This window comes from Panthera uncia, assembly GCF_023721935.1.
Source record: "Panthera uncia isolate 11264 chromosome B3 unlocalized genomic scaffold, Puncia_PCG_1.0 HiC_scaffold_1, whole genome shotgun sequence".
In the NCBI taxonomy this organism is placed as follows: Eukaryota; Metazoa; Chordata; class Mammalia; order Carnivora; family Felidae; genus Panthera; species Panthera uncia.
Genome location: NW_026057582.1, coordinates 4,018,919 through 4,040,070, shown reverse-complemented (window position 1 = coordinate 4,040,070; position 21,152 = coordinate 4,018,919). Strand labels below are relative to the sequence as shown.

General features: G+C 37.8%; 1 long non-coding RNA gene and 5 other non-coding genes across 13 annotated transcripts in view; all 6 read left to right on the top strand.

The window, feature by feature from the left end:
* Window positions 1-112: 112 nt before the first annotated feature.
* Window positions 113-21,152, top strand: part of LOC125909164 (uncharacterized) — a 42,563-nt gene continuing 21,523 nt past the window's right edge. For 6 of the 8 annotated variants that reach the window (XR_007453572.1, XR_007453570.1, XR_007453571.1 and 3 more), the window contains exon 1: window positions 13,038-18,097. This is a non-coding gene — a long non-coding RNA (uncharacterized LOC125909164). Of the gene's footprint in view, window positions 5,807-13,037; window positions 18,098-21,152 lie in introns of those variants that run through there. The other 2 variants (XR_007453575.1, XR_007453574.1) reach the window with 2 other exon arrangements.
* On the top strand, window positions 1,625-1,696 carry LOC125910605 (small nucleolar RNA SNORD113/SNORD114 family). The gene has a single exon (XR_007454101.1). It is a non-coding gene; the product is annotated as a small nucleolar RNA SNORD113/SNORD114 family (small nucleolar RNA).
* On the top strand, window positions 6,457-6,528 carry LOC125910603 (small nucleolar RNA SNORD113/SNORD114 family). Its single transcript, XR_007454100.1, has one exon. It is a non-coding gene; the product is annotated as a small nucleolar RNA SNORD113/SNORD114 family (small nucleolar RNA).
* LOC125910590 (small nucleolar RNA SNORD113/SNORD114 family) lies at window positions 8,254-8,325 on the top strand. The gene has a single exon (XR_007454087.1). It is a non-coding gene; the product is annotated as a small nucleolar RNA SNORD113/SNORD114 family (small nucleolar RNA).
* On the top strand, window positions 16,457-16,531 carry LOC125910591 (small nucleolar RNA SNORD113/SNORD114 family). The gene has a single exon (XR_007454088.1). It is a non-coding gene; the product is annotated as a small nucleolar RNA SNORD113/SNORD114 family (small nucleolar RNA).
* Window positions 19,939-20,013, top strand: LOC125910588 (small nucleolar RNA SNORD113/SNORD114 family). Its single transcript, XR_007454085.1, has one exon. It is a non-coding gene; the product is annotated as a small nucleolar RNA SNORD113/SNORD114 family (small nucleolar RNA).

Sequence of the window (21,152 nt, the reverse complement as noted above, 5' to 3'; positions counted from 1 at the left end):
TTTCCTTTCCTTTCCTTTCCTTTCCTTTCCTTTCCTTTCCTTTCCTTTCCTTTCCTTTCCTTTCCTTCCCTTCCCTTCCCTTCTCTTCCCTTCCCTTCCCTTCCCTTTCCTTTCCTTTTAACATTTATTTATTTTCAAGAGACAGAGTGCAAGTTGGGGAGGGGCAGAGAGAGAGGGAGATACAGAATTGGAAGCAGGCTCCAGGCTCTGAGCTGTCAGCACAGAGCCTGACGCGGGGCTTGAACCCACCAACAGGGAGATCATGACCTGAGCTGAAGTTGGATGCCTAACCAACTGAGCCATCGAGGTGCCCCTCAACTTTCTTTTTTTAATATTTATTTATTTTATTGGGGAGAGTGGCAGAGGGAGGGAGGGAGAGAGAGAGAGAGAGAGAGAGAGAGAGAGAGAGAGAAAATCCCAAGCAGGCTCCATGTCTAGCCGTGATGGGGGCTCGATCCCACGACTGTGAGATCATGACCTGAGCCAAAATCAAGAGTTGGGCGCTTAACTGACTGAGTCACCCAGGCTTTATTCTTGAGTTGAGTCTTAGATTCAATGATATTTACTACATTGCTAAAGAATGAAAATAAAATAAGCTGATAAAATAGAAGGGAGTTGAGTCTTTGCACCAGTAATGAGAATGTGATATGATCCAGCTTTGTTATTAATTTGGCAGTGTGAAACTCATGTCCACTTAAAAACATCTCATAGAGACTGTTTAGAATTGGCTTTTAATTTACAGCATGAACGCACCACAGCCAACTGAATAATTCTCTAATGGGGAAGATCTTAGTTGTTGCCTCTGTGGGTAAAGAGCATAAAGACCAACATAAATGTTACAGTCCTTGGTCTCTGGTGAGTTTGTTCATGAATTTTCCAAGGACTTATTTTACAAAATTTAAAATAGCATATTAATAATAGCATAATAACAAATATATTACATATATAAAATATACTTATATGTAATAAGTATATATAAATACATATGTAATGAAATATATAAACATAAAATTGGTTACAAAATATGTAAATGTGTATTATTTATATATATAATATGTAAAATATAAAACATTTATATATATATAAAATTAAAGAACACCAAGCATTGGCCAAGGATATGAATATGTTATGAACTGTTCATGATTAGTCATTTTCAGGGCCACATGATAATATATATCATTTTAGTTCGGCACCAAAGTACATTTAGAAGTATATCCATTCCTTGCTAAAGCTCGAGGTTATTTACTTGTTGAGGGAGGGGGATGTAGGACGATGGAGAAAATTACACGTTCTAGTGGTGAGGGAAGACGATGGTTCATAGCTGTTTATTTCACCCTCTTTACAATGAGGATACGTGAAGAGATGAGCAGAAACTTCTTATCAATATGATGTTGATGTGAAACAGCTGTCAATCCCTATGTGCAACCCAGAGGTGCACTAAGAAAGAGACATCAAGCGTATTAGCTTTGTGGGACAAATGCAAATAGACTTACCTTGGTAAAAACCATTCATCTTATTCTTGGCATTTGTGATGCATGGCTATTGACCGTGTTATAATTTATGCATGTAAAAATGATCCAGAAAGGAAGATATGAATGAAGAAGGCAAAAAAAAATGCCAAGTTTGGATCAATGATGAGTACCCTGGGGTGTCTGGATTAAAGATTTTGATTAAGCTCTGTAGCTCTAATGTCATTACGAGAAGGAATGTAGCCATTCCCTCTATGGTGATAGTGTTTACAAAGCAAGAAGGGAAGAGTAGGGATCCTGTTGTTAGGTTTTGTGTTCCTAGGATGCAGGATATTTTTAATTACACATGAAATGATGCCTGGTCAGGAAAGAAATGAAGGAGTGAATGAGGACAAGGAAAGCCACACATTGTTTAATGATGAGACTGTGTTTTGAAACATTTCTGAAGTAATGAGGTCTAGGAAAGTAAGTAGACTTTACTCCGTTCAGCAGGGAGCAGATAGGAAAGTATGCCCAAGATTCAATGTTGTCATTATGAATTGATGGCAGGTTGCTGATTTATTTTATTAAGGGAAACTGGTTGGCGTTGGTAAATAATTGAAGATCTAATTGAAAAAAAAAAGAAGATTATGGACCAGTCATGAGAATGTGGTCCCATGACAAGATGGTTTGCTCTGAGCTTATGATCTCCTGTTAGTATTATTTAAAGCATTGTCCAGTGACTTATAATAATGACATATTATATGTTATTATAACCGAATGAATGGATTCATATTTTATTTAAAAGGTGAAAATCATACACCAGTGAGGAAGGACTCTGATTATCCTGTTTTATACTACTGCATCTATATTTATAAAAAGCCAGGCTCTTCCCAGTTTGTATAATGTACAGACAGATGCTTCCCATTTTAATTCACTTTTCTTTTTCTTTTTTTTTTTTTAAGTCAAAGTGCAGTTAACACACGATGTTACATTAGTTTCAGGCGCACAACATAGTGATTTGACATCTGTAGATGTTATACCGTGCTCACCATAAGTGAAGGTACTGTCTGTGCCTTTATATAATGAACAACAGGTGAAATTATTCCATGAGTAATTGAATGAGTGAATGAATGAATGGATGAACAAGTTAAGTAGAGCCAACCATGGACCACTGTTAAAAATATGCCGTGAAACAAGGATTTAAATTTATCCGATCGGTTTAAGAAAGATCCATGGAGAAGGGTAATGTAGATTTTAGCTAGGTAAAGTAGCCGGACATGTTTGTAAGAGTCATAGTTATTAGTTGTGATTGGAGCGATGGATTCAGTGGTGTTCATTTTATTGTTGAAAATTAAAATTAGGGGTGCCTGGCTGGCTCATTCGGCAGAACATGCGTCTCTTGATCTCAGGATTGTGAGTTCGAGCCCTAGGTGGGTAGAGAGATGACTTAAAAATAAAATCTTAAAAAACTTAAAATGAATGGAGTAGGTAAACAGTAGTGATATTCTTGAGCCAACGAAAAGAAGCAAGTTTTATGTTTAACCGAGAACTCTACGATTAGTATCTTTCACACATACCTAAATGTGTGTTTTTTTCATTATTTCCAAAGCCTGATTTTTACCTCAGAATGAAGATGCCACAGTTGATTTAATCCTATCTAATGGTGAAGACTGTGGCTCTGTGGGTAAGGAGCATTAAATTCTGAGGTGAGTCACAGTCAAAGTCTATGTACTTGGTTAGGGGAACTTGTTCATGGCTGTCCACTGAAGTATTTCAAGTAATAAAAAGCTATGTAGGAGTGTAAAATTAAAGAATGCTGTACATTACCAATGACAGGAATAGATTATGAACCAGAGATAATGAGGAGTAATTCAATTCTGCGCAACTGATGACTCCTTTAAAAAGGTGGCAGATGTTTCATACGTTTTCGGGGATACTTACACGACTGTGGATTTTAACATTCATCCCTTCACAAGAGTCAGTGAGAGGGAGCACATGGCGTACGCTGAAGGCCACTGCAAAAAGAGACGTAATGTATTAGCTCCATGGGAAATGAGCTTATCAATAGATCTTAGTGATATTTAAGGATCTTATTTTTGAGCTTTAGTGATTTCTGTGCATTGATTCTGTTGTGGGAACAGTGAGCATGTCAATAAACCTAAAGGATAAAGGACTGAAGGAAAAGAGTGCAAAGCTCAGGACAATGAGGAGTCCTGGGGTGGGGGTTGAGTCTGAGTCCAGAATTGTGTGGGATGTGGGGAGAGGGAGACCCTCCTGCACTGCTGGTGGGAATGCACACTGGTGCAGCCGCTCTGGAGAACAGCACAGAGGGTCCTCGGAAAGTTAAAAATAGAACTACCCTACGACCCAGCCATTGCACTACTAGGTACTTACCCAAAGGATACGAAAACACAGATTTGAAGGAGGACAGGCACTCTGATGTTTATAGCAGCTCTATCTATGATAGACAAATTATGGAAGCAGCCCAAGTGTCCATTGACTGATGAATAGATAAAGAAGATGTGATATAGATCTGCAATGGAATATTACTCAGCCATCAAAATGAATGAAATCTTGCCGTTTGCAAGGACAGGGGTGAAGGTAGAGTGTACTATGCTAAGCGAAATGGGTCAGAGAAAAACAAATGCCATAGGGTTTCACTCATGTGTGGAACTTAAGAAACAAAAATGAGCATAGGGGGAAAAAAAAGAGTGAGAGTGACAAAACAATAATTAACTATAGAGAGCAAACTGATGATTACCAGAGGGGAGGCAGGGACGGGTAGGGGAAATAGGTGATGAGGATTAAGGAGGGCACTTGTTGTGATGAGCGCTGGGTATTGTATGGCAGTGTTGAATTCACTATATTGTACACCTGAAACTAATGTTACACTGTATGTTAACTATACAGGAATTTAAATAAAAACTTAAGAAATTAAAAAAAAAAATAGAAAAAACAAGTAGATGGAATTGTGTTAATCCCCGTCTAGAAATCTGTGGACTATTGCAGAAAAATAAAAATAAAATCAAAGACAGAGAGAGAGAGAGGGATAAAATAAACTTGTAGGGAAGTGAATTCATGAATGAATAAGGAAATGTGTAAATGAATGAAGATAAGGAGGGCCATGTGTGGACGAGCTATGAAGTTATGTAATAAAGCAGAAATGATTATTAGTGTATATTTGAAACATCAGGTTCTATAGGTAAATCAAAGCTCTGAGCCCTTCCATAAGGACAGTATGGACAGATGTACCCAAGAGTTCATGTTGCTGCCTTGATTCTTTGTTTGGTGGTTTTAATTAAGAAGGACAAAAAAAAAATGTTTACATAAATAAACAATTGCTTAAATATTGTCTTATTGAGAGAGGGCCAAATGTGAACCCATACTGAGGATATGTCATGTGACCAGAGTTACAATTAATATAACTGTATTCGCTAGTTTAATTAAAAAAATTCAAAAGATGATTTAGTAATCATTTATGTCTATCGGCCATGAGCATGTAGACTGGATACTTAATATTCCTGTTCCGTGCCTTGGTTTTCATTGGTACTGACATCTTGTCATAAGGGAATGAAGGAGTGCATTTCCCTGCAGATTAATTATTCAAAAGAAGGCTGAGCAAGGGCCAACGAGGAATGTGTTTTATGAACCAAAGATAATGATTACTCCCGTTATCCGCAAAAGTTGTCCAGATAAAGAAATAGAACTCTAAATTCCTTCCATTTTGGACAAAGTACACACAGAAATGTTTTTTTAAATTCCAGTTAGTTAACATACAGTGTAATGTTAGTTTCAGGTGTACATAGAAATTTGCATGAAGAAATTCTTTAGAAAAATGGGAAGATAATTGATTTATTTTATGCCTAATTATATACACGAATAAGTAAATGAATCAGTAGACATAAATCAGAAAAATGTGTGCTTCATTGGTGAGGATATGCCATAAAACAAAGATTTACATTCATCCAATTTTGTACAAGTGAGGTCCATTAAAAGTAATCACTGAGTTGTTAAATTTATGGATAGGGAGTATGGAGACAGATATTTATGATAGATAATGGTTCCTATGTTGGTGTTCATTGTACTGCTTAAAAAGAAAAGTTAAATAAGTCAATAAATAAGAGTGCGATTCATCGGCAATGATGACATTCTTTCTGAAATGACCCGTGTTTATGATTGATCTAATACTGCAAGTCTAGCCTCCATTTAAAAAAAAAACCTAACTGTGGACTCTTTCTTTCTCTTGAAAGTCTGCATTTTCACTAAGCGAACACACCACAGATGAAGTAATCATTCTCTAATGCTAAAGATCTTGGCTTTAGCAAACTGTGGGGGTAAGGACAGAAGAAATTGATGTAAGTAGCAGAGTTTATATTCTTGGGTTGGGAGGGTGGTTTGTGAGTGTTGCTTGGATTTTTCAAAGTAATCAATGAGCATATTAAAAAATAAAGCCAAATGAGCCCAGCACAGACCCGAATTGAGATTTATGATGAATCAGATGCAGGACTAGTAAAACCCAATTAAAAAGATGCTGGACGTTTCATTCAGTTTTAGGATTGCTTCGCATTGTGTTTTATTTTTGCGTTGCAATGCATTTAAGTACTTCTCCATTGATAAAGATTTAAGCTATGAATTCCTTGAGGGAGAAACACACAAGAAGATGGACAAAATTGTTGTCTCTCTAGATGTGGAGAAAGATTAAAGTTCCCATGGTTACTCACTGCATCATCTTTAAATGGAAAAGGGCCAGGCGTGGACCATTGAAGCTGATACGGAGCGAGAATGTTGGTTAATTTATATATGCAAACAGCATACGTATATATTGCAAAGAATACCCTTGTTTATTAGCACTGTGGGAAATGGGTGTACAGCCGGTTCTTAGTGATATTCAAGGATGTCGTTTTTGGGCTTTTTGATTCATGAGAATAGATTATATTGTTATGAGTGAGTCCATGAATGAAGGAACAAGGAATGTGTAAATGAAGGAAGAACAAGATGTTCGGTGTAGATTAATGATGAGGATTCTGAGATGTATGAATCAAAGATTTTAATTAAACTCTGTACCTTTGAGGTCCACTGAGAAAAAGAAATCTAGCTATTTCTTCCGTGAGAGAGGGGCTTACGGCACAAGTTAGGACGAGTTAAGATCCGGTTCCTGAGCTTTGAGTTCTTAATGTCTGTGAAATGTATCATTATATTATTTCCCCAGACATTGAATTTCGTAATCTAAATCGATCAAGTCTATCTTACATTTGTCCTTAAAGGATAGATATCCTATTCCATGAGAGTCCCTGTTGTTTCAGATTGGTGGTAGCTAGCTGGTTGTTGGTTCTATTTAGAAAAGGAGCAAATCCGGGGCACCTGGGTGGCTCAGTCGGCTAAGCGTCCGACCTCAGCTCAGGTCATGATCTCACAGTTCGTGAGTTCGAGTCCCGCGTCGGGCTCTGTGCTGACAGCTCGGAGCCTGGAGCTGCTTTAGATTTTGTGTCTCCCTCTTTCTCTGCCCCTCCCCTGTTCATGCTCTCTCTGTCTCAAAAATAAATAAATATTTAAAAAAATAAAAAAAAAAAAGAAAAGGAGCAAATCCTCGACATTACCAACAATTGCTTACATAAGTGCTTAATGGAAAGAAAGCCAAGCAAGGATTAATACTGAGAATATGATATTATTTAAAAAAATAAAGAAGACTCTAACAGGTTATATCTGTGGACAGTGACGTAGGGACAGATACTAGTATTAGTCAATGTTCTTATCCAGCGTCTTGGCTTGCATTCACTTTGAATGCATCGTTAAAAGTCGATGAACAAATGAGTTCTATATTGGTCAGTTATTTACTTATTTTTTATTTTTTTATGAAAAAAAATTTTTTAATGTTTATTTATTTTTGAAAGAGACAGAGACAGAATGCGAGTGGGTTGGGACAGAGAGAAGAGGGAGACACAGAATCTGAAACAGGCTCCAGGCTCTGGGCTGTCTGCACAGAGCCCGACGTGGGGCTCGAACTCACGAGCTGCGAGATCATGACCTGAGCTGAAGTCGGACGCTCAACCGACTGAGCCACCCAGGCGCCCCAGTTTGGTCAGTTATTTAAAAGAAGGCAGAGGAGGAGGAGTCATGAAACAATATAATGACTAAACCATTTTAGATGAAGAGGAAGAAATCTAGACTTAATCCCACTTTGGACGAGTGGATATCAGCAATGGCATGACATGGTATTTCAGTTCTGGAGTACTGGTGGGTTTTACTCTTTTTCTTTTAAAAAAATGAGTAGATGATCAAATTATGCTTTGAGTAATTAACTAAGAGTGGATCAATGAATGTATAAAGTAGGGTAAATCTTAGACCAATGCTTCATGGGATATTCTTAGCCATGTGTGAATATGGAACCTTAAAAAAGAATAATGAGGCTGCGAATCATGTGGTTAGGGAGTATACAGGTGGACAGTAAATAAGTCAGTAAATAAAAAATAGTGTCCTTTTTGAGTCAATAATGAGAATGTGATAGCAACTAAAGTTTATGATTAATCGAGTACCTTATGACTCCAGCCCATTAAAAAAAGGTGTCTATGCTGGTTCGTTCTTTACGAAAAGTGTATTTTAATATCTACAGGACAAAATGCTATAGCTGATTGAATTATTCGACAGTAATGAGAATTTTAGTTTTTACCTTTGTGGGTAAGGAGCCTAGAGACTGTCGTAGGTTATAGTCAAAATTCACGTCCTTGCCTTTGTTATTATTAGTGACTTAATGAGGGAATCAATAAACAAAGGTATTAATGAATGGAGGAAATGTTGCCAAGTTTGGACCAATGATGAGTATCCTGGGGTGTCTGAATCAATGATTTTGATTAAACCCTGTAACTCTGAGGTCAGAGACCTAGTTAATGCCTATATGATAAATCAGCTTACAGTAGAGGTTAGTAATATTCGGGAGTTTGCTCTTAGGTTATGAAGGTTCATAGGTCTGGATTGTGTTGGTAGAAGTGAATTGATAAACGAATAAATAAATTTATAAATAAAGACAAGGAGAGCCACATGTGGCTTAATTATGAGAATGTATAATATTATTATTAATATTTTCTGAAGCACTCAGTTCCAACATAAATTGACTACATCTGATACCTATGTGGGTCAGGAACATAGAGAGATAAGTACCGGAAAGCAGCGTTGTCTTGTTCTGCGTTGTCTTCAAGGTGCTGTTTGCAAGAAAATAGGATCTGGCTGGTTATATCTGGGAGTAATGAGCATATGAACAGCTGTTAATTCCATACAAGTTGCTAATCCAGTTTGCATGTTCGTAGCTATTGATGATATTGTGAGTGAATGTATATTGCATTCATGTCTCAACCAGTTATTTTGAAGAGGGTGCAGCGGGATTTTCTCAGCCCTTCATGACTGACGTTTTGGGCTGGATAATTCATTGTTGGGAAGGCGGTCCCGTATGTAGTAGAATGTGGAGTAACCTCATGGGCTGTGTTAGACGTCAGTATTAACCCCTCCCTCCCAGTTGTGGCAATCAAAAATGTCTCCGGACACTGGCAAATGTCCTCTGGTAGCAGAGTTTTGTTTTTGTTTTAGTCGTGTGTGTGTGTGTGTGTGTGTGTGTGTGTGTGTGCGTGCACACGTGTTGCCTCCTTTTTTAAAAGACTATTTTTTTTTTCAATATATGAAATTTATTGTCAGATTGGTTTCCATACAACACCCAGTGCTCATCCCAAAAGGTGCCCTCCTCAATACCCATCACCCACCCACCCCTCCCTCCCACCCCCCATCAACCCTCAGTTTGTTCTCAGTTTTTAAGAGTCTCTTATGCTTTGGCTCTCTCCCACTCTAACCTCTTTTTTCCCCCCTCCCCCATGGGTTTCTGTTAAGTTTCTCAGGATCCACATAAGAGTGAAACCATATGGTATCTGTCTTTCTCTGTATGGCTTATTTCACTCAGCATAACACTCTCCAGTTCCATCCACGTGGCTCCAAAGGGCCAGATTTCATTCTTTCTCATTGCCACGTAGTACTCCATTGTGTATATAAACCACAATTTCTTTCTCCATTCATCAGTTGATGGACATTTAGGCTCTTTCCATAATTTGGCTATTGTTGAGAGTGCTGCTATAAACATTGGGGTACAAGTGCCCCTATGCATCAGTACTCCTGTATCCCTTGGGTAAATTCCTAGCAGTGCTACTGCTGGGTTTAAAAGACTATTTTTCAGAGCAGTTTCAAGGTTCACGACAAAATTGGATGGAACATACAGAGATTTCCCATAATCCCCACCCCCCCGCACGTGCATAACCTTCCCACGATCAACTGACATCCCCCACCACGGTGGTACATTTGTTACAATTGATGAACCTACACTGATGCATCATTATCACCCAAAGTCCATAGTTTGACTAGAATTCACTCTTGGTTGTAATTTCAGTGGCTTTGGACAAATGTGCAGTGACATGTATCCAACATGAAGGTATCACGCAGACTATTTCACTAAAAATCTCCTGGGCTCTGCCTGTTCACCCCTCTGTCCTCTCTCACCCCTGGCAACCTCTGATCTTTCTACTGTCTCCATAGTTTTGCCTTTTCCAGAATGTCGTGTGATTAGAATCACTACTATGTAGCCTTTTCATATTGTCTTCTCTCACTTTAGAATATACCCTTAAGATTCCTCCGTGTCTTTTCATTTCTCATTTCTTTTTAGCACTGGATAATCTTCTATCAGAAGATTATAGCAGTTTATTTATCCATTACCCACGGGAGGCCATTTTGGGTGGTTCCAAATTTGGGCAATTATGAATAAGGCTGCTGTAAACATTCATGTGCAGGTTTTTGTGCAGATATTAGTTTTCAGCCCCTTTGGGTAGATACCAAGGAGTGTGATTGCTGGATCACGTGGTAAGAACATGTCTAGTTTTGAAAGAAACTGCCAAACACCTATTGTAATAGGTAGGTAGTGGTATCTCATTGTTGTTTTAATTTGCATTTCCCTGATGACATATGATGTGGAGAATCTTTTCATATGTATCTTCTTTAGTGAGGTGTTTGTTACATTCTTCGACTCATTTTTTTTCTTTTTTTTTGATGGTTTAATTAACATATATTGTGAAATGATTATAGTAGGTTTAGCTAACAATCATCTTCTCATAGAAATACTATTTAAAAAAAGGAAAGGAAAAGAAATTTGTTCTTATGAAGAGAATTCTTAGCATTTAGTCTTAACAATTTCCCTACATATTACACAACAGCATTAGGTATAGTCCTTGAATTGTACACTGTAACCCTAATAGTTATAACTGGAATCTTGTATCTTTTTGTTTTCTTCTTTTAAGTTTTTGTTTTTTGTTTTTTTAAAATTTACAGCCAAATTAGTTAGCATACAGTGAAACAGTGATTTCAGGAGTAGATTCCTTAATGCCCCTTAGCCATTTAGCCCATCCCTCCTCCCACAACTCCTCCTGTAACCCTAAGTTTGTTCTCCATATTTATGAATCTCTTCTGTTTTGGCCCCCTCCCTGTTTTTATATTATTTTTGTTTCCCTTCCCTTATGTTCATCGGTTTTGTCTCTTAAAGTCCTCATATGAGTGAAGTCATATGAGTTTTGTCTTTCTCTGACCGACTAATTTCACTTGGCATAATACCCTCCAGTTCCATCCACATAGTTGCAAATGGCCAGATGTCATTCTTTTTGATTGCCAAGTAATACTCCATTGTGTGTGTATACCACATCTTCTTTATCCATTTATCTGCTGATGGACATTTGGGCTCTTTCCAGACTTTGGCTATTGTCGATAGGGCTGCTATAAACATGGGGGTGCGTGTGTCCCTTTGAAACAGCACACCTGTATCCCTTGGATAAATGCCTAGTAGTGCAATTGCTGGGTCATAGGGTAGTTTTATTTTTATTTTTTTTGAGGAATCTCCGTACTGTTTTCCAGAGTGGCTGCACCAGCTTGCATTCCCATTCTTTGACTCATTTTTAAATCAGGTTGTTTCTTTTTTCTTTTTAAAAATTTTTTTTTTAACATTTATTCATTTTTTTGAGAGATGGAGAGAGAGCAAGTGGGGTAGGGGCAGAGAGGGAGAGACACACACACAGAATCCGAAGCAGGCTCCAGGCTCTGAGCTGTCAGCACAGAGCCCGATGCGGGGCTCGAACTCACAGACCGCGAGATCATGACCTGAGCCGAAGTTGGCTGCTTAACCGACTGAGCCTCTCTTTTCTGAGGCGCCCCTCTTTTTTTTTAAGGGTTCTTTGTGTGTTTTAGATAAAAGTCATTTATCAGATGTATCTTTTATAAATATTTTTTCTCTGTCTGCAGTTTGTATTTTGTTATCTTGACAGTTTATTTGCAGAACAGAAACTCTTAATTTTAACGAAGTCAAGCTCATCAATTCTTTCTTTCCTGTATTGTGTCTTTGGTGAAAAGTCATCACCAAACCTGAGGTCATCTACATTTTCTCCTGTTAACTTTTAGGAGTTTTATTGTTTTAGATTGGGATTGTTTTGAATCTATAAATTGCATTGGAAAGAACTGACATCTCAATAATACTGAATCTTCCTATCCATGAACATGGAATTCCTGTCCATTTATTTAGTTACTCTTTGATTACTTTCATCAGAGTTTTGCTGTTTTCCTTCATATGTTTTGTTGGGTTTATAACTGCATATTTAATTTTATTGGTACTATTGTAAATAGTATTGTATTTTTTTAATTTTTAATTGTATTAAATTTATTTTTATTTTATTTTATTAATTTTTATTTATTTATTTTTATTTTTTATTGTCAAATTGGTTTCCACACAACTCCCAGTGCTCATCCCAACAGGTGCCCTCCTCAGTGCCCATCACCCACTTTCCCCCTATGCATCGTATTGTATTTTTAATTTCAAATCCTGCTTGTTCTTTGGTGGTATCTAAGAAAATGATAGACTTATATATATATATTTTCTACATTGAAGACCATGTAATCTGCCAATAAACACAGTTTCATTTCTTCCTTCACTAATAATATACCTTTTATTTATTTCTCTTACTCTTATTCTTATATAGTATATCTCTTATTTCTTTATTCTTATTCTTGTACTGCAAGTTACAACTTCCAGTACAATGTTGTAAAGTAGTGTTGAGAGGGAACATCTTTGCTTTACATCTCAGTGGGAAGCCTTCTAATTTCTTACCATTAAGTATGTTAGCTGTAGGTTATTTGTAGATATTGTTTGTCAAGTTGAGGAAATTACTTTCTATTCCTAGTTTGCTGAGAGGTTTCTTTTAAATCATGAATGCGTGTCATAGTTTGTCAAATGTGCTTTTTCTCATCTATTGATGTGATGAGATGACAAAAACATCTTTTGAGGGAAAAAAATCTTTTGTTTTTCTGACTTGCCGCTTGGCATTTTACAGTATGATAATCCTGCTCACACCCAGAGTTTGAGCATTTGCGGGGAGGGAGGGGCAGAGAGAGAGAGAGAGAGACAGAGAGAGAGAATCCCAAGCAGGCTCTGGATGGTCAGCGCAGAGCCCGATTTGGGGCTTTAACTCATGAACTGTGAGATCATGACCTGAGTTGAAATCAAGAGTTAAGATGCTTAACCGACCGAGTCACCCAGGAGCCTCAGAGTTTGGTTTAGATAAGAACTTGAGTTTAAGATGTTTGCCCTAAGTTCCTGCTTTACTTTTCCCAGACACCATTAGAGTGTCTGGGAAAAACCACTTAGAGTTAAGCCCACAAAAAGTTAGTGATTTCTGCCCCAAACATCTTTTAAGTAGTAGGTGCTTGTCACCATGTTCTCTATCTTGTGCTTGCTGGTCACCTGGGAAGAAGGACTGCCCTTCTCCCTGCTCAGTTGTGTCCCCTCTTTCTCTTACACTCACTTTTGTTTTCTTTCTTTCTCTCTCTTTCTTTCTTTCTTCCCTTCCTTCCTTCCTTCCTTCCTCCCTCCCTCTTTCTTTCTTTCTTTCTTTCTTTCTTTCTCTTTCCTTTTGGTGTGGCTAGAGGCTTATTAATTTTATTGGTCTCTTCAAAGAACAATTTTTTTTGATTCATTGATTTTCTCTGTTAATTTCCTATTTCCTATTCCTATTTCCTATTTCTGCTCTAAGTATTGTTATTTCTTTTCTTCTTTGTATTCGATTTGTCCTTTTTCTAGTTTTTTTTTAAGTATAAACTTAGATTGCTGATTTTAAATCTTTCTTCTTTTCTTTAAATAAAAATTGTAGGGGTGTCTGGGGAGCTCAGTAGGTTGAGCATCTGACTGTGGATTTTGGTTCATGTCATGATCCCAGGGTTGTGGGATCGAGCTCTACATTGGGCTCCGTGCTGAGCATGGAGACTGCTTCAGATTCTGTCTCTCTCTCTCTCTCTCTCTCTCTCTCTTTCTCTTTCTCTTCCCTCCCTTTGCCCCTCTCCTCCACTTGCATGCTCTCTCTCAGTAAAATAAAAAAAAAAGAAATAATGTATATTTGAGTTGGACAATATGATGTTTTGATATTGATATACATGTACATAGTGAAATAGTTACTACCGTCAAGCTAACACATGCATCTCCTCACATAGTTATTCTTTTTTTACTTTTTTATTTTCGTGATAAAAGCACCTGAAATCTACTCTCTCAGCAGATTTGTCAGCACACCATACGGTGTTATCAGCTATAGTCATGATGCAGTACATTCAATCTCTAGAGCTTTTTCATCTTACGTGATAGCAACTTTGTGCCCTTGACCACCATCTCCCTTTCCTCCCCCTCCCCACTCCTGGTAACTGCCAGTCTGCTTTCGGCTTCTGTGAATTCAACTTTTTTAGATTCCTCCTAGAAGTGAAATCACGCAACAGTTTTCTTTCTTTTTCTGGCTTATTTCACCTGGCATAACGCCTTTGAGGTGCTCATTTTTGTTGCAAATGACAGGATCTCCCTTTCAAAGGCTGCATAATATTCCATTGTACTTATATTCCATAGTTTCTTTATCCATTCATCCACCAACACACACTTAGGTCTTCATTTGTGACATGTGCATTCAATGTTATAAATTTCCCTCCAAGCACTGCTCTGGCTGTCATTTTCATTTGTTTTTTAGGAAACAGGAAAGATTAACATAAGTGGATAATCGATTAAGTATATATCTCATGGAATAAGAAGCAGTTATGGACACATGTCGACAATGTGTCATATGAGAAGCATTAGGATTGATCTGATTGTGTTCACTAAATTTTATTAAAACTCAAAATGATCTTGTCAATTACCTTTGTGACTACCAAGCAGATAGATGGATGTTAGTATCACTCAGGATTTGTTTCTAAGTCTTTGCATTCACAAATTTTGATCTGTCGTTATAACTGCGTAAGTGAATAAAATCCTATCTTAATTATTTAAAATAAGAGACAGCACAGATCAATGAGGAGCGTGTTTTATGAGACAATAACAATGATTGGTTTGGGTTTTCGCTACTGATGTTTGTAGAAAGAAAAAAAATTCCTGTTCTGCTCCCATCTTTGGTAAGGGACACGTATATCGTTGCACTGAATAGTATTTCTGTTCTGGATTATTTCTGTTCTGGTTTACCATTTTGACTTCCTTTATATAACGAGTGTATGGTTAAATCATCCCATAAGTAAGTAAATAAATGATTAAGTGAATAAATAAGTGAGCATATAAAATGCGATCAGGCAGGAGTCATCCCACATAATGTAAAATAAAGATTTAAACGCAACCAGTTCTGCAAAGGCAACATCCATGAAAGTCATCTTGTATTCTCTTAAAACTATTACGATATAAAGATACTTTCGATACGCTTATTCCTGTGTCGTGTAGTTGACAGTGGCTAGTACATTCTTTAAAAGTGAAAGTAAAATGCTAGACTAATGAAGAAGTGCCCAAGTTTATTCTAGTTCCACATAATTCACATGCATTAAAAATCTAGATTAATTGTACTTTTTCCTTCACAGAATGACCATGAGACAGCAGATGTATTCATTAAAAAAAAAATTTTTTTTTTAACATTTATTTATTTTTGAGACAGAGAGAGAGAGAGAGAGAGAGAGCATGAACAGGGGAGGGTCAGAGAAAGAGGGAGACACAGAATCTGAAACAGGCTCCAGGCTCTGAGCTGTCAGCACAGAGCCCGACGCGGGGCTCGAACTCACGGACCGCGAGATCATGACCTGAGCCGAAGTCGGGCGCTCAACTGACTGAGCCACACAGGCGCCCCTGTATTCATTTTCTAAGAAACAAAATATTGGCCGTCAGCTCTGTATGTAGGAGCTAGACAGATGTAGAGACAAGTGTAAGTAACACTCACAGTTCCCATCCTTGGTTGGGATGCTTTGGTTGATGAGTGTTTAGTGGGATAGCAAAAGAATCGATGTCTATAAAAGTAATAAAAATCTCCAAATCTGGGCCGGTGATGGGAATATGTCAGGAATCAAAAGCTATGTTTAATCTAATTTGGCACCAACGAAGTGATTAAAAAAACCGTCATTTCATTCATTTTCAGAAGTATTTAATATTGCAGTTTATTTCCCTCCCCAGAGGACTTAACCATTTCCGTATTGGGATAGTCCCGGCTGATAACTGTTTTGCGTTGCAACCTGTAAGCAAGTAGAATGCTTTGTTTTGAGATGTGAATAAAGATGGTGTGGTGTCATCACTTTTCACTGAGCCATCTTCATGGGGAAATTAGGGGCATTCGCTTTCAAGTGTCCCCTCTCTGAAAGACAGCTTTCATACTGTTCTTCCTTTCCGATCTTCTACTCTAATAAACATCTGCCTGCTGCTCAATTCAATAGAAGAAAGCCACAGAAGGACCAGTGGTGAATGTGGATTTGGTATGAAGCATGGATATTAATTGACGACACATATTCTCCGAGGTCCATTGTAAAAGGAGATTTAGTCTATTTGCTTTACGGGGAAAGAGCCATTAATGCGAAGATCTTATCCTGGAACTTTATGATAGCTTTGTATTCATGGATCAATCAATCAACCAATCAATGAAGATATAAAGGAAGAAAAACGTGCCTGGACCAATGATGAGTACCATGGGGTATCTGAAACAGGAGTTTTGATTAAACCCATATGCAACTCTGAGGTCCATTACAAAGAGACACGTAGTTATTTCCCCTCTGTGGGAAAGGAGCACATGTTACCTTTTGTGGTTCTTGGAGATGGATTGTATTTTATTATTATTATTATTATTTAAAAAAAATTTTAACATTTATTTACTTTTGAGAGAGAGAGAGAGAGAGAGAGAGAAACAGAGTGCAAGTGGGGAGGGGCAGAGAGAGAGGGAGACACAGAATCCTAAGCAGCCTCCAGGCTCCGAGCTGTCAGCACAGAGCCCGACGCAGGGCTCAAACCCACAAACCGTGAGATCATGACGTGAGCTGAAGTTGGACATTTAACCGACAGAGCCCCCCCGGGCACCCTGGATTGTATTTTTTTTTTTTATAGAATCGATTCACAAATAAATAAAATGTATCAATGAATGAAAAAAAGAGGACAATTTATACGCTTATTAAGGGAAGTAAGGCAACATGGAGTAGTAATATGAAAATTTGAAACTCCGACTTCCAAGAAATGGTCATGAAAGGAGTATATGGTCACTTGTACATAATACTCAACAATGTTTGCTGGTTGCTCAAGGGTTGCTGAGGGATTCTTTTATTAAGGAAATGGCAACACACTGACTATAATAGTTGGTTACATAACCACACAATTGAGAGCCAAGCAGAGGCCAGTGATGAGAATGATTTATATGACAACACTCATCATTACTCTTTTTTCAACTGATTTTCATGAAAACAATAAAAAAGAAGCAAGTATGTTATTGACAGTAGTGACTGTGGACAGACATAAATTTGGCTCAGTCTTCTTGTCCAGTGGATCTGATCACAGATTCCAGTGATTTTGTGTCAGAGGAAGAAGGTATAATTTTATGTCTCGATCTATTTTTTAAAAGTCAGCAGACTATGGACCAATTAGGAACATGTGTTTTAATACGAGGATACCGATTCATCTTACTTTGCTAATGACAAATATTCTAGGAACAATTTTAGGCTCTTCCATTTTTTGAAAGGTGCATCTGGACCTTTCCAAGTTGTGGTAATTTGGTTCCGGGCTGGTGTTTGACCATTCTGAGTTTCCGTTAGAAAAATGATATTATTATTCCCTGAATAATAAAATAAACCAGTGAGTGAGTGAATCCATGAATCCATAAGTGCATGTAGTGGAGGACTGGGAGATTGTGCCAGGAAGCAAATATGTTCAATTCTACACAGCCAAGTCCAATAAAAAGATGATCGTGGCTTTCCCTATGTAGGTAGCAAGGAAAAGTCAGATGTCTCTGATTGTAAATAGCTTTTATTTTGTGTTGAGCGATGAATTCAATAGTTTTCCTGTCAACTAGTAGAAACTTAACTCAGTAAGAGTACCACCCTTGAGAAATTCGTAAGAATGTGATATGAAATAGGGCTTCTGATTAACGATTCCTCTTGACACATTTCAACTTAAAAAAGCGCACTCTGTCTTCATTGTTTTTACAAATTGGCTTCCCTCCCCCCTTTTTCCTTTATTCATAGAATGAACACACAGCTGATTTAATCGTTCTATGATCGTGAAGACATGGCTGTGAATTCTGGGACTGAGAAACATAAAGACCGAGGTAAGTAAATATGAGTGTTTGCGTTTAAGGCTTAGATGGGGTTTATTTATGGGAGCCCACTAAATTATTTCAATAAAATAAATAGTTAAACAATGTAGGAAATTCAGGCATGCCAGTCATGAGCCCCAAGTCTAGAATGTGTCACAAGCTAAAATTTATGATTACTTTGACTCATCCCAACTAAGAGCCGTTGCTGAAGTGATGGGGGGCATCTGACATATTCTCAAAGCAGTCTGCCTTCTCAACTCACGCTCTTGTCCCATTTGCCTAAAACATACCTTCACTGAGGAAGATGTTAGCTGTTACCTCTGAGGCTGGAGCACCCCGAAAGATCGCAGATGTCAGTTTTGTCAGTTGTGGGTTAAGATGACAGGTCTCTGGGTGTTGATGACACTAGCTTTCCTGTAGGGGCAAGTCAAGGGAGAAAGGAGAAGGTGGTCACCGGTCCCTAAGTAAGGGACTGATATGAAGGGAGCGTCCCGATTAATCCCTGTGTGCAAAACAGGTTCACTATGAAAAGCGAGTGACCGTTCGCTTTCCATGAATGGGGGCGGTGAGCAGATCTCGGTTGTATGGAAGGCTTTTGTTCTCAGTTTTGTGTCATTAAAGGGTATTGAGTGTATAATTCGGATTCATGAATCTATGAATGAAGCCTTGCAAGAAGGCATAAGTGAACGAAGAACTCGAAAGCTGTGCCCAGATCAATGATGAGTATCAGTGGAGTTACCTGAATCAACACCTCTGATGAAGTCCTCTGTGTAGCTTTGAGGTCCGTTACAGGAAAAGAACCAGTCAATCTTCTCTGTAGAAATTAGCTAATAGTGGAAGTTAGGAAAATTCAATAAGCTTGCCCCAGGCTTTTGTGGTTCATGGCTACGGATTATGTTATTTCAAGCGAATCCATGCATGAGTAAAGAAAGAAATGAATACATGAGACGCTAAAATCCTCCTCATGGAACGATTAGCAGAGTGCAGCAAACACTGTTAATATCGATACAATTCTGAGGGAAAACGGAAAGGCTCACTCTGTAATCCTCTTTTATATGGAACATACTAGTATCTGCAGTTCAGACCCAGTGTCTTGAGTGTCTGTAGTTTGCTGGGGAGTTTTTAAGCTAAGAGAAAGGGAAGTGTTTGCATCAGTCAATAATCTATGAGATAACCATCTCTTTAATAGGCGTTGATACAGGTGGAGATTTGTAATCGTTATAGCTCTTAATCTTGGGCTAGGTGATAGTGTTTATTGTATTATTTATAAGAATTCCATACGGGTTTAATAAAGAATAGGATGCTGGAGCCAAAGTTCATTGGTATCTAGCTCTGCCTGATGAACAGCCATTAAAAATTTTTTTGAACGTAGCCTTAGTCTGCTTTTTCTTACCCAGAGTGAACAACAGCATAGCTGACTCAGTCATTTAGTAAGGAGTTATTGTAGTGAACCAGGAGCATGAAGAATCATTTAAGTAAGTCCCTTAGTTTACATTCTTTGTTTGGATGGGTTGCTCACGGGTGTACCCGAAGAGTTTCGAAGCAAATAATTGTGCACCACGCACACACAAATAAATAAAACACTCGCAAGTATGGATCAATGATGGGAATGTATTATAGACCCCAAATTATGTGTAATCTAAATCAGCACCGCAGAGGTAATTTTAGAAGAAAATATAATGTTATTTAATTTGTTTTCAGAGCAGTTTCATATTATTTCTTTCTTTACGTTTATTAGCTCTGCAGGAGAAAAGCCTAAAATTCACGGATCTTGTTTTTTGGGATTTTGTGATTGTGTTATTATTATTTGTGAATCAGAAAATGAATCAATAAACCAAAAAATTTTCCTAGCATGGACCAGTGATGAATGTCATGGGGTTTCTGAAACAAGAATTTTGATTAAACCCATCTGCAACTCTGAGGTCCATCACAAAGGAACACCTTATTATTCTCTTCGTGGGAAATAAAAGCCTTCAGCATCTCATTCGTGGGCTTTTGTGGTTTGGGGTATGAATTGCATTATTATAATACAATTAGCCCATGAATAAAGAAATACATCAATGAATAAAGAATAAGAAGGATATGCATGCACTACTTTTAGGGCATGCAATGAAACAGGGATCATTATTCCAACAATTTTGAGATTCTTAGCCCTAATAAATTAGCAGTTAAGGCTTTTATCACTTTGGTGAGGGGCATATGGTCAACTGTGCCTAAGAGTCAATGGTTTGTTCTGTGATGAGGCACATTGCCAATTGATCATTCTATTAAGGAGAGGAAAATACATTTACATAAATAGTTGATTGAATAAACTATCTAATTGAGAGAGAAAGAGCATGGTGTTACTGTTTCATACGGCCACACTCATGATTGATGCAGTCTTCTTAGGCAGTTTTGTGTAAGCAAACAAACACTAAAGAATCAGTTCGGTATTCTTCCGGGTAATGACATAAGGACAAATGTAAATATTATTCAAGGTACTTCTCCAGTGTGGGTGGGCTGACACATATTGAAGTATAATTATAAGTGAAAAATGCATATGCATTTATATCTCAGTGTTTTTTTTAAGTCAGCCAACAATACATTAAAGGAAAGCATGCAGTTGAATTTAAAGGTCATGATGTATCATGTTTTACCCAACTCATATCCATAGGAAGGAAAAGAGTTCTAAGCCTTTCTGCTGGTGCATGTAGACATTTGTAAATAGTGAGGATTTTGCTTCTGTTTTGATGGTTGTTTAATTTTGGGGATTCTTTTAGAAAAATGAAGGGATGATCTTACTATCCCGTGAGTAATTAAATAGAATAATTAGTGAGTGAATTAATAAATATGTTAAGTAGGGTCAGATTTGGATCACTGGTGAGATTGTGCCCTGAATGGAATCTCCCAGGTATCCAGTGCTGCACAAATAAATTTCTTTCTTTTTTTTTTCTGGAATAAAGTTTTTAAATATGCAATTTATTGTCAAATTGGTTTCCATACAACACCCAGTGCTCATCCCAACAGGTGCCCTCCTCAATGCCCATCACCCACTTTCCTCTCCCTCCACCCCCCCCCCCATCAACCC